Source organism: Hyposmocoma kahamanoa, unplaced genomic scaffold (genome assembly GCF_003589595.1).
Source record: "Hyposmocoma kahamanoa isolate Upper Pololo Valley unplaced genomic scaffold, ASM358959v1 99702, whole genome shotgun sequence".
Classification (NCBI taxonomy): Eukaryota; Metazoa; Arthropoda; class Insecta; order Lepidoptera; family Cosmopterigidae; genus Hyposmocoma; species Hyposmocoma kahamanoa.
In genome coordinates, this window is record NW_020656001.1 from 102,072 (window position 1) to 116,361 (window position 14,290).

Consider the following 14,290-nt stretch of genomic DNA (forward strand, 5'->3'; position numbering starts at 1 on the left):
GTGTGTGTGTGTGTGTGTGTGTGTGTGTGTGTGTGTGTGTGTGTGTGCGTGCGTGTGTGTATACACAAAGGAGATTTGCAGCGACTGCAACGATTCGTTGCAGACGTTATTTTTAAACTACTGCTCGTTGACTGTGCTGACTTCCCTGAGAAAAACGAGCCAGAAACTCTAGGGTTGTTCTTTTCAAATAAACTTATGATAATAATCATATATTTCAACTTGACACATATTTGTTAATTACAAGAACCTGGTGAAAACATTTTGTAAATGAAAGGTAAAAAGAAAATATTCATTTCAAAATTAACAAATGATGGGACGAACAAGACCTGGACCAAGACCTGACGGTAAGCTACAATCTATCCATAACATTTGTTGTGCCACTCAGAGCTTTAAATTCACCACAACCAGAGACATAAGTTACAAGTCCCAAGTGCATGTAATTTCACCAGCACCCTTAAAAACTGGAACATAGGTAAGGTGTCAGTAGTTCTGTATCTCTTTCACAAGGAACTCTATTCTCACTAGACTGCAACTAAATGGATCGAATCAGCGTCTTCCAGCAAATCATGTCACGGCACGGTATTTTGTATGCCCGTAAAATATACATAACTTCATTAAGAAAAAAGATATCCATAATATGAACATTACAACTAAGTCGAAACTCATGGTACCACGATTTCGTTTAATAATATAAGATTCTTTATACTTGTGCAGTAATTCGTCCATTTACTTGGTATTATATAAAAATAAATACAAACCAATACCTGCACCAATAGTCACAAATTATTCAATAAAATTAAATAGAATGTCCCTGAGTTTACGCTTTAGAGCATCAACATTACAATTGAACATATCAACATACATGATTGCTCAGCATACTGTCCCAGCATACTATCCCAGCTCTCTATCTCTCCATTGAAAACTGTTTTGTTTATAATTATTCCTCGCTAAGGGAACTGAAATAGGGTGATAGGGTCGTATTCTAGAAATCTACTCAATGCTCAAGTCAGGATTGCACTGGAAACACAAACACTGGAAATACGACCCTAATGGCAGGGATTTGAATATGATTTCGAGTGCTTTAAACCATACTCAAATCCTGACTTGAGCATTGAATAGAGTTCTAGAATACGACCTATAGTGTCTCATAGAATGTGTGGGTACATGAAGCAGAGACAGTACTTCGCCTGGACGATTTCAATGACGAGGAGCTCGCTACAACTTAAAATATTTAATGCTCGTGTTTGATTTGTCTGACAAATACCTGTAATTGTCCTTATGTTTCTTTCCCAGTTTTTATTAAATGGTTGAAGCGCTGGTTTTCTATGAATAAATAAACAAATTAGTAAATATATGAAATAAATTTCAGTTCAAGTTCTATTAAAATAATATTTGCCATCTCCATCTCTCTCTATCTCTTATTATATAATATTTTTGAAACATACCCTTAACACATTAAAAGCTCCAGAAATTAGTCATAAGGACGAACAGTCGTGCAAAGCTTTGAAACTGAAATTGTAAAAAGGCAAATTCCAGTTGCTGGAGATTACAGAATGCAAAGTGACGCTAAAGGAAAACCACCCGAACCTTACACTACCATTTGGTTAAGTTTTCTTTTCACATTTATGCCACAGGGGGAGGGTACCACGCTACATACAACGAACAACCCTCTGCTTTCAAAAGATCTTACAGTGGAGCGTACAGACTTCGTCTCTTACTATTTAATGGGTGTAAAAATTACACACGAATACTATAATATTTTTATTAAAAAAACCCGACGTGGAATTACATCTATTTGCCAAGTTTTATTGAAATTGGTTACCGAAAAGTGCGCTAAATTAGTTTCAGCTTCTACCTTTCCACACTTAAATATGGAATATTTTCTTTAAACCACCAAAACTGAGGTGCTGTCTTTCCAATAAAAATCATCATAATCGGTTCTCAGATGCCGTAATAATCGCGTAAAATACACAAAAACAAAAATACAAGCAAATTGAGACCCTCTTCCTTTTTGAACTCGGCTAAACAGCGATTGAAATAAATTAGATATTTAAGGTCACAGACAAAGTCAAGTTATCTTTATATCAATAATAAATAATACTTGAAATCGTCATAGTGATTGAACGCTACTACTTATTCATCTATTCAACTTTAGATTTTGTTCTTTGTAAATAAACATTCGTACACACTTATCATTTACAATATTTATTTCAAATATTTATCGAAACAACCTGCAAGAACTAAACGGGTTACTACCGCTGGTTTTTGTCGTATCGAAGTATATACATATACATAGCTATACAGCTTCTGCGTATTATATGCGATTATTATACAATAATCCTTTAATGCATAGGTTCCCAAAGTTTTCAGCTCACCGCCCACTTGGGCAAGATAAAAAAAATTCAACGCCCGTCACCACAAAAAATAATTGTAAACACTGTATTGTAGTTTACATAATTCATTTTTTATTATATATTTTATTATTTATTTTAGAAGCCGTAGAGTTCCTTGTGAAAGAGTTCGTCCAGGGAAGTACTGCCACCTTATCTATTTCTGCCGCCAAGCAGTAATGTCAGCATTACTGTGTTCCGGTTTTGAGTTTTGAAGGGTGCTGGTGAAATTACAGGCACCTAAAAGATATCTAAATATTTTTAATACTTTGTAAAGAGATAATAAAGATTTTTATTATTTTAATTTAACGCCAAACAAGAAATTCACTGGAATGTCAATTTCTTTTTAGTTCAATCATTGACTTACAAATAAATGGACGACGGGTCTAATACAAAAACCACGAAAAAAATGTCCCAAGTCAACCTATTTAAACGTAGTGACATGTCAAGGAATATGAAAAAGCTAAAACGTTGAATTTAAATTGTAATGTCATCGCAGTACTGTCTAATTTTGCTTGCTTCGCTGTCAGTAGAACAAACGAAGACTAGAGCGTGAATGATGCTCTGTATACGATTTTAACGCCCTATAAGTTCGGACACTTTTTAGCGCGGACCCGACGTCCATATAATTGTAAGTCATTGAGTTCAATACAAATATAGAAATAATAAATCGAATCGACCATTTCTAGGATAAAAATCGCGTATATTTGTTATTACACTCAAAACCAAAAAAAAAAACAAAAAAAAAGGAGCGTCTGCGCGCTACGTCCGATTCGCATTTTCGAATCCGAGAAATAACGGTCCGAATTTTCTGGGATGGGATGGGATTGGGCGTTTCCACTAAGTCGTGACGACAGATTGTCGTGCAGTTTACAGTGTCGTGACTTGTACATTTAAATGAATTTGTTCACATATAGCACTACACGATTAGATAGAACTGTCGTTCACGATTTTTTATCGCTACAACGACAAACTGTCGTCACAGTGGGAACAGCTAGAACGACAGTCGTCAGACGTTAAAAAAGTCACGATAAAAACGTGACGACAGATTGTCGCAGCTCCTATTGTCGTCACGATCTAGTGGGAACAGCTAGTTATGACAGTCGTTCAACGTTAAAAAATCGTCCACGACAGATAGTCGTGATATGGGACCAGGCTAGACACGACAGTCGTCCAACCATAATAAAACGAGACGACATAGTGGGAACGCGCCCTAAATACACAAGCGACATCCGAAGTGTGTCCGAGTTTTCTACTTTTATATAGTCTCGGATTCCGAACGAATACGTATCGGATGCAACACGCAAATGCGCTAACACAGGTGTCATATTCACAGCTGACGGCTATCTGTTGAAAAAAAAAATCTAGTGTGCGATTTAGACGCGAAAAAAATTTCCTATTTTTAACAATCGCGAATACCAAAGACGAATCAAACTATGTTGATAAAATTAGTTCCTTCAAAATTTAAGTTACCTACGTGAGAAAGTCACGATGTGAAAAAAAAATACAGTGAACTAAAAGCTCTTATTTTCACGTAACAAACGACAACCAATCACAAACACTTAAGAATCAATTATGAACTATTAACATCTAGGATGAATACAATATTCCAAGCAGATAGCACTAAATTACGGAGAATGAACTACGAATGAAAGATCATTGAAAATCTGAATCTCGGAAGATCTTTTCGTAGAAAATGTATTTCGGATGCTATAAGCTAATGGAAAACTGACGTTAAAGCTTCACTTCAATTAAATTCTCGGAAATTCAAGGGACCGAAGTCGAGGTTGCACGGGCGCTAAAGGCTGCAGGATTTTTTTTAAATTTACCTTTTGACTTTGCTTGACATGTAAAATCACGTTAAAAACAAATAATTAGGTGAATTAAAAAAAAAACACGTAAAACTGACGTGATCAAGCATTGACTTACAAATAAATGGACGACGGGTCTAATACAAAAACCACGAAAAAAATGTCCCAAGTCAACCTATTTAAACATGTAAAGGAATATGAAAATGCTAAAACGTTGAATTTAAATTGTAATGTCATCGCAGTACTGTCTAATTTTGCTTACTTCGCTGTCAGTCGAACAAACGAAGACTAAAGCGTGAATGACGCTCTGTATACGATTTTAACGCCCTATAAGTTCGGACACTTTTTAGCGCGGACCCGACGTCCATATAATTGTAAGTCAATGTGATCAAGTGTCCTTTGACACAAATTCGAATATTTATTAGTACTTGTCATGTCATTTACTTATTACGAAGATATCCTTTGGTTGCACCCCATATGTTCCTATATCTCAAATTTCTATCTCAATGTTGTTGGAAAGAAATTGCTACATGTCAATAAAGCCGTCTTTAGCACAATAAATTATTATTTTTTGACTTCAATTACCGTTCTGTGACGTCGCTGTAATTTAATGCCCAAGAAAGTATATATAATTCGTTCATTCATTCATTCAAACTATACATTACCTATTCTAAACGTTTGGCCAATCAGCATTAGCAAATAGACGTAGTCGATGAAAATCAAAGTTAAATTCATTTCTACACTAAAGGGCGGGCGTAATGAATGGAATCAATTAAAACAATTCGTTATTTTAGATTGGCCTAGAGTTTGCTACCGATAACGATGGTTCATCGTTCATTTATGTTCATTGAATCATTTAGCTTTCGAGGTGTTTATTTTAAATAAGTATTTCATTTCCATTATTAGGTTTCAATTCTAGCGTTAACTACAACAGGTGCAATTATTCTCTGGGTGTTTCAATTTACGGAATTGATAAAAGTTAAACGTCAATTTTTTTAACGTGTACTCATCGGTTTTGTGTTCAATAGTGAAACTATATTTCGTAGTATTGTTATTATAAAACCACATTCATTTATACGTACTATTGACGTCACAGTGTGTTTTAAAAATGTCTATGTGTACCTACCGCCGTTGAAAACACGTTCACAGTGTGAGAAGTCCCCAACCCCCATCGGGCCAGAGTGGCGGAGAATGGCCTTAATCTTCGCCTGACAGGAAGCCCGTGTCGTTTTTTTATAATACCAATGGACGGAACGAACAAGTCGTAAGCTTGATGGTAAGCTACAAGCCTGTCCATAACAGTTGCAGAGCTTTAAATCGCAAAGATCTGAGGGGCACTGCCACTGCGCCCGTCATCCTGAGACATAAGTTGACAATTCCCATGTGCCTGTAATTTCACCAGCACCCTTACCCTTCAAAACCGGAATATATATATATATATATATATATATTCCGGTATATATATAGTATATATATATTATATATACATATGTGTATATTTGTGTCTCCGATGTGTGTCCCTTTGTACTCTACGTTTAACTTACTAGCTATTTTTCTCAACCCCTAGTAGGCTACTCGAAGTGCTAATTCTACGCAGACGAAGTCGCGGGTACCAGCTAGTTAGTGTATAAAAAGATAATATCCTGAAACGAACTAATAGATAAGGTGGCAACCCTGGACGAACTCTTTCACAAGGACCTCTTCTGCTACTCAAAAAATACACGTATTATAATTAATTTTGAGCCAGGCCTAGGTGTGAGATGACCTCACAGCTAAGAGAATGCAGTCATTGCGTGTGCTAAAGTAATTTTCTTTTTAAATTTCGCGAACTTTATATAAAATAATAGTATTGGAGAGTCAATAGTAGATTGTACAACAAGTGCATAAAACGCGTTGTTACCCGAGACGAGTATATCCACCCTCGCCTGCGGGTGGGGTGGATATTTAAGTCGGGGGTAAAATAGGTTTTGTGAACGAGTTATAACTCTGCTTTTCACTTCGATTGCGAGGAAATGAAACAGCAATATTACAAAAAAACGATTATTTAATTATAATTGATTCTAAAATTACAACAATTAGACATATTTAATGTGATGGTTTTTTTTTATTTTCTGCACTAGTGCATAAAATCCTATTTTATGCAGCCTACACCCAGCATAAATATGAACTTTAAGAGCATGAGAAGTGAAAACAAATTATCGACACCAGAAGTATCAATTAATGTAAGGAACAAACCACGGTTTGTCAGAAGAGCCAAAAAACGGTTTTATTTTTTTAAATCTGTCTATAACTTTTCACTGTCTACTCCAATTTTGATTGTGTCCAGTGCAAATTTCTTAGAATTTCCTCTTCTTTCATAATATAAACGAAAGATTTAGGAATGCCTAATGATTTCAAATATAGCATGTCCCTTACATTAAAAAATGAGGTTTAGTTCTGGCTTACGTTACTAATTTTTTATGTGTAAACCGTCGAGGATAGTGTAAGCAGTAAGAGAAATACAAAATTATACGTAATTCTATTGTAAAGGATCCTTTACAATAGAATTATGTGCAATTTTACACTATGCTCGACGGCTTACATATAAAATATTAATAACGTAAGGGACCATTAAACATCTTTTTTTTAATAATAATAATTATTCATTTATTTGTGGAAACACAGGTTATATAGATGCCGACATGTACAAAATACGTATAGTTTCACTGTGTCCGGCCAAACAGTAGGCATACAAATATTGAACACATTCACTCACATGCACTTCGACAGACTAAACCAGGTGTAACATGTTTCGTTTTTCAATAATATTACATGAGCGTGCACACATGGATTTAATAAGTCGGTCAGAATTTAAACGCGGAGATAGTTACATGGGTCAATTTTAATGGTAATTAGATGTCAAAATAATATCGTAACATAAATAACGTCCAATGTCAAAAATTAGACAATGAATTTAGGGATTTATCATTTAAAAATTCAGATCTTTTATTAGTCAGTAACTTGTTTAATTGTTTTTTAAATAAGGTCTGAGATAAAGCATAAGGTTTATCTCAGACCTTAGTGCTTCCGGTAAATTGTTGTAAATTTTTGGCGCCATTACGAAAATACTTTTCTGCATGAAGGTAGTTTCACAGGCTTTCAAACGAAGTTGGTCATATCGTCTTGGTTTCAGAGTTCATGTGAACAAGTGTGAGTGCATTCAGACATACACGGCAGTTTCGTAGATATAAAGTGAAGGAACAGTCAATAGTCGAAGATCTTTAAAATATGGTTTGCAGCTATCTGTTCTCTTCAATCGACAAATTGCTCTGACACATCTTTTTCGTGCCTTAAGAACTGAGTTCACATTAGTTGCGTGGCCCCAGAATATTAAACCGTATCTTAATATGGACGCAACATAGTCATGGTATGCTTGAAGGACCGAGTCTCTATCTACAACTTTGCTAAACATATGTAATGTACATGCATAAGAGTTCAGTTTAGTGCAAATACTCTCTAATTGTGCTTTCCAGTTAATTTTGTCATCAATCTGTATACCTAGGAACTTTGTTATATTTGTGTCTCCGATGTGTGTCCCTTTGTACTCTACGTTTAACTTACTAGCTATTTTTTCAACCCCTAGTAAGCGACTCGAAGTGCTAATTCTACGCAGACGAAGTCGCGGGTACCAGCTAGTTAGTGTATAAAAAGATAACATCCTGAATCGAACTAAGGTAATGACTTATTTTCACTCTAAATTTTAAGTTACACCCACTAATAGCTGTAAGAGCATTCCATTTTGCATATTTTTTCTTTTCTTTTTATAATATCAAGTGACGGGACGAACAAGTCGTGCGCCTGGAGGTAAGTGACACGCCTATCTGTGACAGTTGCAGTGTCACTCAGAAATTTAAATCACAAAGATCTTAGGGGCACTGCCTGTAATTTTGCCAGCACCAACCAGAACGCAGTAATGTGCACATTACTGCTTGGCGGCAGAAGTAGGTAAGGTGGCAGTACTTCCTTGGACGAATGCTATGTTCATGACATCATTATATTGGAAGTAATAAAAATAATAAAAAGCTTTGTTAATCCACATTATACGTAGTTAGTACAGTGAGTACATTATATGTTATGTATATAAATAAATTGTCAACCCATTGCACGTCTCACTACTGGGTTTCTCTAATGAGAAGGTTTATGCTATAATGCCCTGTCAGGCATTGCTACTAAATATTAACATAATGTCATGGGATAGGAATTCGAATCGATTGTCTTAATAAAGATAAAATTAATTGTTCATAGCTCTGTTACTATTTTCGTAGTTTGAACAAAATTAATAATACAAACTAATTTCTGACTTAGCGTTTTTCACAGAGAGTACAGATACAACTGACAACTTAGTGGGTATATTAACCTAGCAGTAAAATTCGTCCTTCGGACAGGCCAGGCTTGTAATTGGCCATACTGCCAGATCTTAAGATTGCAATTTTTCTTCAATTGTAATTAAGTTTACTGTATGTAAGAAGGTTTCACCTTTTCACAAATTACTACACTAAGAAAAATTCCTGTGATCCGGCTGGATTCCGTGTCTGACGCTCTCCCAACTCAGTTGCGGAACGAACCAGCAGACGTTACAATTTTTTCTATATGCTTGTTGCAATCTTTGTTTATGACTTCTCACAGATGGCGCCACGGCAAAAGTCGTTAAAAGCCAAAAACGAAGATCAGCAACAAGCATATTGAAAAATTGTAGGTAAAGGTCTGCTGATTAGTTTCGTAGTTCGGTTGGGAGAGTATAAGGCACAGTATACTGGATTGAATCCAACCGGATCTATCGATTTTTTCCTAGTGTTCGATCTTATAACAAAACATTGTAATATTCAATAAACTCAACAGGTATGGAACAAAATTTCTATTCCTTGACGTTTCCAAATAAGACAAAATGCTCGACAAACGAACTCTCAAAATTATATATAAACATATCTCTCTTTTCACAATTTAAACTCGTCACGTACTCCAATGAATGGCAGTCTCCATCATAATAAAAGATTAAACGCAAACGTCTTTTCTGTGTAGAGTTATCAGGCATATTATTGTTTCCTGTTCCCTTGGCATAAAATGTAACTATTATCCTTATTGTTTTACTAACAGGAAGTTTTGGTGAATACGCACTTCATCGATCCAGATGTCAACGAAACCTTCGTATTATTTTGCTAAATATATGCGCACGTGTTAAAATGACACATAAACGTTTGGTATTACGGACTATTTTCAATTTTACTCCAACATCTCTCTCGTATGGGAGTCGAAGCACTAAATTCGTCAAACAATTTTATACATCTTATGCTCTACAAACTTCGTACGTGTAATACGTGAAATTAAAAAAAAATATTCCTCGCTATCTTCATTTACTTACAGACGTTTTAATTCCAGTTTAAAGTTTGTTCCACATATGAACTACAAACAAAAACAAACTAACAACAGCAAAACGTAAATCACACTTACAAAACCCATAAAATAAAGAAGCTCCAAAACAAACTCTGTTTCTCAGCACTATTAAGTCATACCATAGGCACAAGGCGGCTCAATATCGTAATATAATAAATTTTACCTCGTGTTAACGGGCAACGTAGAGTCGCGCGGTAAATACAATACGCATTCAACTGTTCGAAAATTGAACGCGGCACTGTTCGAGGTTTTCGGACATCTGTGGGGGCGCGCGGCGCTAGACTTTCGCCACGCCCACGCGCTCCATAGAGCCAATCATCGCCCTTTATTCACCCAGGACGCATAGACTGTCCAACTTATGCACTGTATCCGTCTCTTTCCATTAACACTAACACCAGATTATGACGAGCGAGATAACGCAGTTACAGTAACGCGGGCCCCGTGTCGAATTCAAATTTTGACATGAGGAGTATAAAGTTATGGGTTGTGGGTATTCGATTTTGGTGTTACGGTTAGAACTTTTAAGAACCTGTTGAAGTGTTTAGGGGTAGCTAAGTTTGTGATTTCGCTACAAAATGTGGGCTAAATATAATATTTGCGGCTGAATCGATCACAAAATAGCACTGCGCGGCAGGGAATGCGAAAGCTTCACAAAAATGTTTGCACTGTAATGTAAGGCATATTTATTTATTTATTTAACAATAATAAGTGTATATTAGTTACAAGTTCATTATTAACTATGTTAGTAACAATGCAATTTAACTTAGATATTATATTAAGTAAGGTGAATCTGAAACGCGTATGACACGCATGACTTACTTAGTATGGGGCAATCCACACACGTAGTATAGTACTTGCCCCTTATGCTATTAAAAGAAATCAATTTCCTACTTTTTTTTTCTTGTATTTTGTCACTTTATCATAGAGCATTAAAGGTTTCTAGGACACTTTTCCTCCACGTGATTCTTGTTCCTTGTAAGTTACTGTCTATTTAAAAGGTATAGTCGTAAGCGAAAAGAAACGAAACAAATTTTATTGTATTGGCGCTCTGAGGTATCGTGTTCAGGTGTCTGGTAACGTTCCCCTTTCAATGGCTAGAATTATCTCTATAGGTGCAAGCTTTTTGTGATTGGAAACTTCAATGAGTTGAAAGCTAAGCAAGGATCAATAACACTGAAAAACAAAATGTGATTGGAATAAACAAGATGTTGTTTAAGGTGATAGTGTAATTTGTTTCCGCCAGAAATCAGAAACATTTATAACATGAACCTGTTAAATAAAGATATTAAACCCTATTCGATTCTAAGACGGGCGTACGATGTGTTAAATGTACAGGCATTAGAATTTAATTAAAATACACTACAATTTAATTTATTGTTTATAAAAATCATTTGAAAACGTTTCAACAACAAGTATAATGATTGCAACGAAAGGCATAAAGATTGCTACAACAAATATAATGGTTGCAACAACAAGCACAATGATTGCCATAACAAACATAATTATTTCAACAAAAAAAAATTACTTCAAGAACCAGCGCAATGATCGCAACAACAAGCACAATAATTGCAACAACAAACACAATAATTGCAGTGACAACCACAATGAATACAGTAAATTTTTTACTTCTTTAAAACCCAGTTTTCTTGAGGGGTGAGGTATGTGATTAAAATTCTGAATTATTAACAAAAAATTAGTTATGAATTTGCCAGACAAACACACATTACCTGGTCTCAAACTAGGTAATTCATTGTACTATGACGTCCAATCGGGAACCAATTACCGGTAATCGAATCCGTGACGTCATCCAGTGCACACAGTGATGTGCCACCTAGGGTCGTATTCCAAAACTCTACTCAATGCTCAAGTCAGCATCTGAGTATGATTTCAAGCACTGAGAATACGACCCTAATGGCAGGGACTTGGGTATGATTTAGAGTGCTTTAAACCATACTCAAATCCTGACTTGAGCATTGAGTAGAGTTCTAAAATACGACCACTAGTCATCTAGTGCCCAAACCATTGGGCCACCAAGTCACATTAGGAATATTGCTAACAATAAATTTAAAAACCTTTTTCATTCATTTTCATATTTTATGTTTTTCGTCGTAAGGACATTGAAAAATAAAGATTGTTAAAAATTTGACTTAATGGATTTATTCGGGTGAAAAATAAAGATGTCGAGTGATAATTTCGTAAACCTCGTTAATGTGAACTTTTGAGTAGGCACAAAATACAGAAATGCTAGATATAATTAAATTACAATCTATGTTTACACCTTTATATTATTAGTAAGAAAAAGGTCTAGAAACTATATTTTAAGCATTGACTTACAATTATATGGAAGTCGGGTCCGCGCTAAAGAGTGTCCGAACTTATAGGGCTTTAAAATCGTATACAGAGCGTCATTCACGCTTTAGTCTTCGTTTGTTCGATTGACAGCGAAGTAAGCAAAATTAGACAGTACTGCGATGACATTACAATTTAACATTCAACGTTTTAACTTTTTTATATTCCTTTACATGTCACTAGGTTTAAATAGGTTGACTTGGGACATTTTTTTCGTGGTTTTTGTATTAGACCCGTCGTCCATTTATTTGTAAGTCAATGGGTGTTTATAATAAAGTCAAGTTGTCTATTTTAACTGAATTTAATTATGTACCAAATTTATTTCCATACGAGGGACCAAACTATTGAAGATTGTTAAATACTAAGAAATATGTATATTACACCCTAAAACGAATAATGACTACAATACTCGGAAATTATATTATGCAATACTGATACTGAATGAATTGCCTGCGTGCATTCAAGATTCGTATGTGGAAGGAGAATGTAAAAACAGACTAAAAAAATACTTGTTCGAGCGAATCGCTGTGACCGGATAAACCCGCAGGTTTGGTTTTTAGAGCTACATGTGCTTATATTAGCCAAATGAAGAATAAATAAGTAAATTTGAAAAAGCCAACAGATGGCGCTTGTCGTCAAAAAAATATTACTACAAAAAAAAATGGCGGGTATTTTTGGACATAGTTTTTAAATAAATTAATTTTTAGTATAAGTAGGTATTATAGGTATTACCTTTAGTTTCTTAAAGTCAAAATCAAAAGAATCATTTATTCCATAGGTAGAATAAATTTACACTTGAAAGCGTCATTTTTTAAGCTACATGCTAGTTATCGAGTTCTTAGGTTTTCGCGATTGTTACACATAGGAAATGAAACTATATTTCCGGATTTAAATCGCGTATATTTGTTTTTTCAAACAAACCGACGTTTCGGGCCCTTTACAGGTCCCATGGTACGCGATTTAAATCCGGAAAAATAGCTTCATTTCCTACTTGCTAGTTCCCTGTGTAGACTTCCTTTAAATAATAATAAAATTGTTTATTTCCGGCCATAGCCTATAATAATGGTGTTTGTTACAAGAGAAAACCTTGTGACTATCTTAGCACGATTGCAATGAATTTCGGAATATTGATAGATAATTAAAATATTTAAACTACGAAAATATTACTTTTTATTTTGGTAATATACAGGTAAGGTACAATAAAAGCTTAAATACTAGAAGGGAAAAAAAGGATTAAATTGTATGAATAATACTATGAAAATTACGAAAATAACTGCTTCATTTGACCAGAGAGACCTTTACCCAGAACTTTAAAATCGTACAATTAAAACGATCTTCAGGAAGCCATTGCCAGTGTCACGAACTCGCTTTAGCGGAGACGGCACATTTAAATCCATTCCATGTCTTGCGGGTTGGAAGAACCATGCCAGCGTGATTTTATAATGCCAAGGGTCAGTTATATGTATCTGTATCGTGTATCATGTCTTTGGCGGAAAGTCTTGCGCCTGATAGTAAGCGACACCACTCAGAGCCTTAAATCGCAAAGATCTGAGCCACCGCGCCCGTCACCCTGAGACATAGAATGGTAAGTCTCATGTACCTATAATTTCACCAGCACCCTTACCCTTCAAAACCGGTACACATTAATGCTGACATTGCTGCTTGGCGGCAGAAATAGGTAAGGTGGTAGTACTTGGACGAGCTCTTCCACAAGGAGCTCTAATGCTACTCATGTATATATGATGCGATGGTGGAAAGTTCGACGAGTTCCTCTGAGTCCTCTCCATTATAAAGACGGTAGAACACACACAGAGCCAACGTCTCCCCGCAGGTACACTAAGGGACGCCAAACCGTCTGTGTTTAGTTCACGTAAAAGTAATTATGAGAGCCGCCTGGCATCAAATATGATTCCTCCCTTTTTTAACACGAACGCCGAATGCGTATTGTAGCATGCCACGATACCTTTGGCTTCACTGCACCTAAGACGAATAACGAACTAATTGTGGCTATAGATAATCAACGTAAAATTTTATAAAACTACAACCGCTTGCGACTTATCATGATTTCCCTCCCAATTATAAATGAGTACTTCTACTAATTAGTACCTATTTATCATCTATGAGCTTCAGACCTTTCTATGGCATATCATCATTCCGCAGATGTATATGATAACACTAATTAATGTAGTGTAAATATGATAACTACGTTCAGTTTTAATAAAAAAAATATTAAAATCGAAAGTTCTAGAGCAGATGCTACCACCCTCGGTGGGCTATCGACAATTTTGACTTTATAAATGCAAATATTCT

General features: G+C 35.5%; 1 protein-coding gene across 2 annotated transcripts in view; it reads right to left on the reverse strand.

Moving 5' to 3' along the window:
• Nucleotides 1-9,871, reverse strand: part of LOC113239209 (LIM/homeobox protein Lhx2-like) — a 75,090-nt gene extending 65,219 nt beyond the window's left edge. Inside the window, exon 1 of one of the 2 annotated variants that reach the window (XM_026476102.1) lies at nucleotides 9,795-9,871. The gene's annotated coding sequence lies outside the window, so the exon portion shown is untranslated. Of the gene's footprint in view, nucleotides 1-9,688; nucleotides 9,768-9,794 lie in introns of those variants that run through there. The other variant, XM_026476103.1, reaches the window with a different exon arrangement.
• Nucleotides 9,872-14,290: the final 4,419 nt, after the last annotated feature.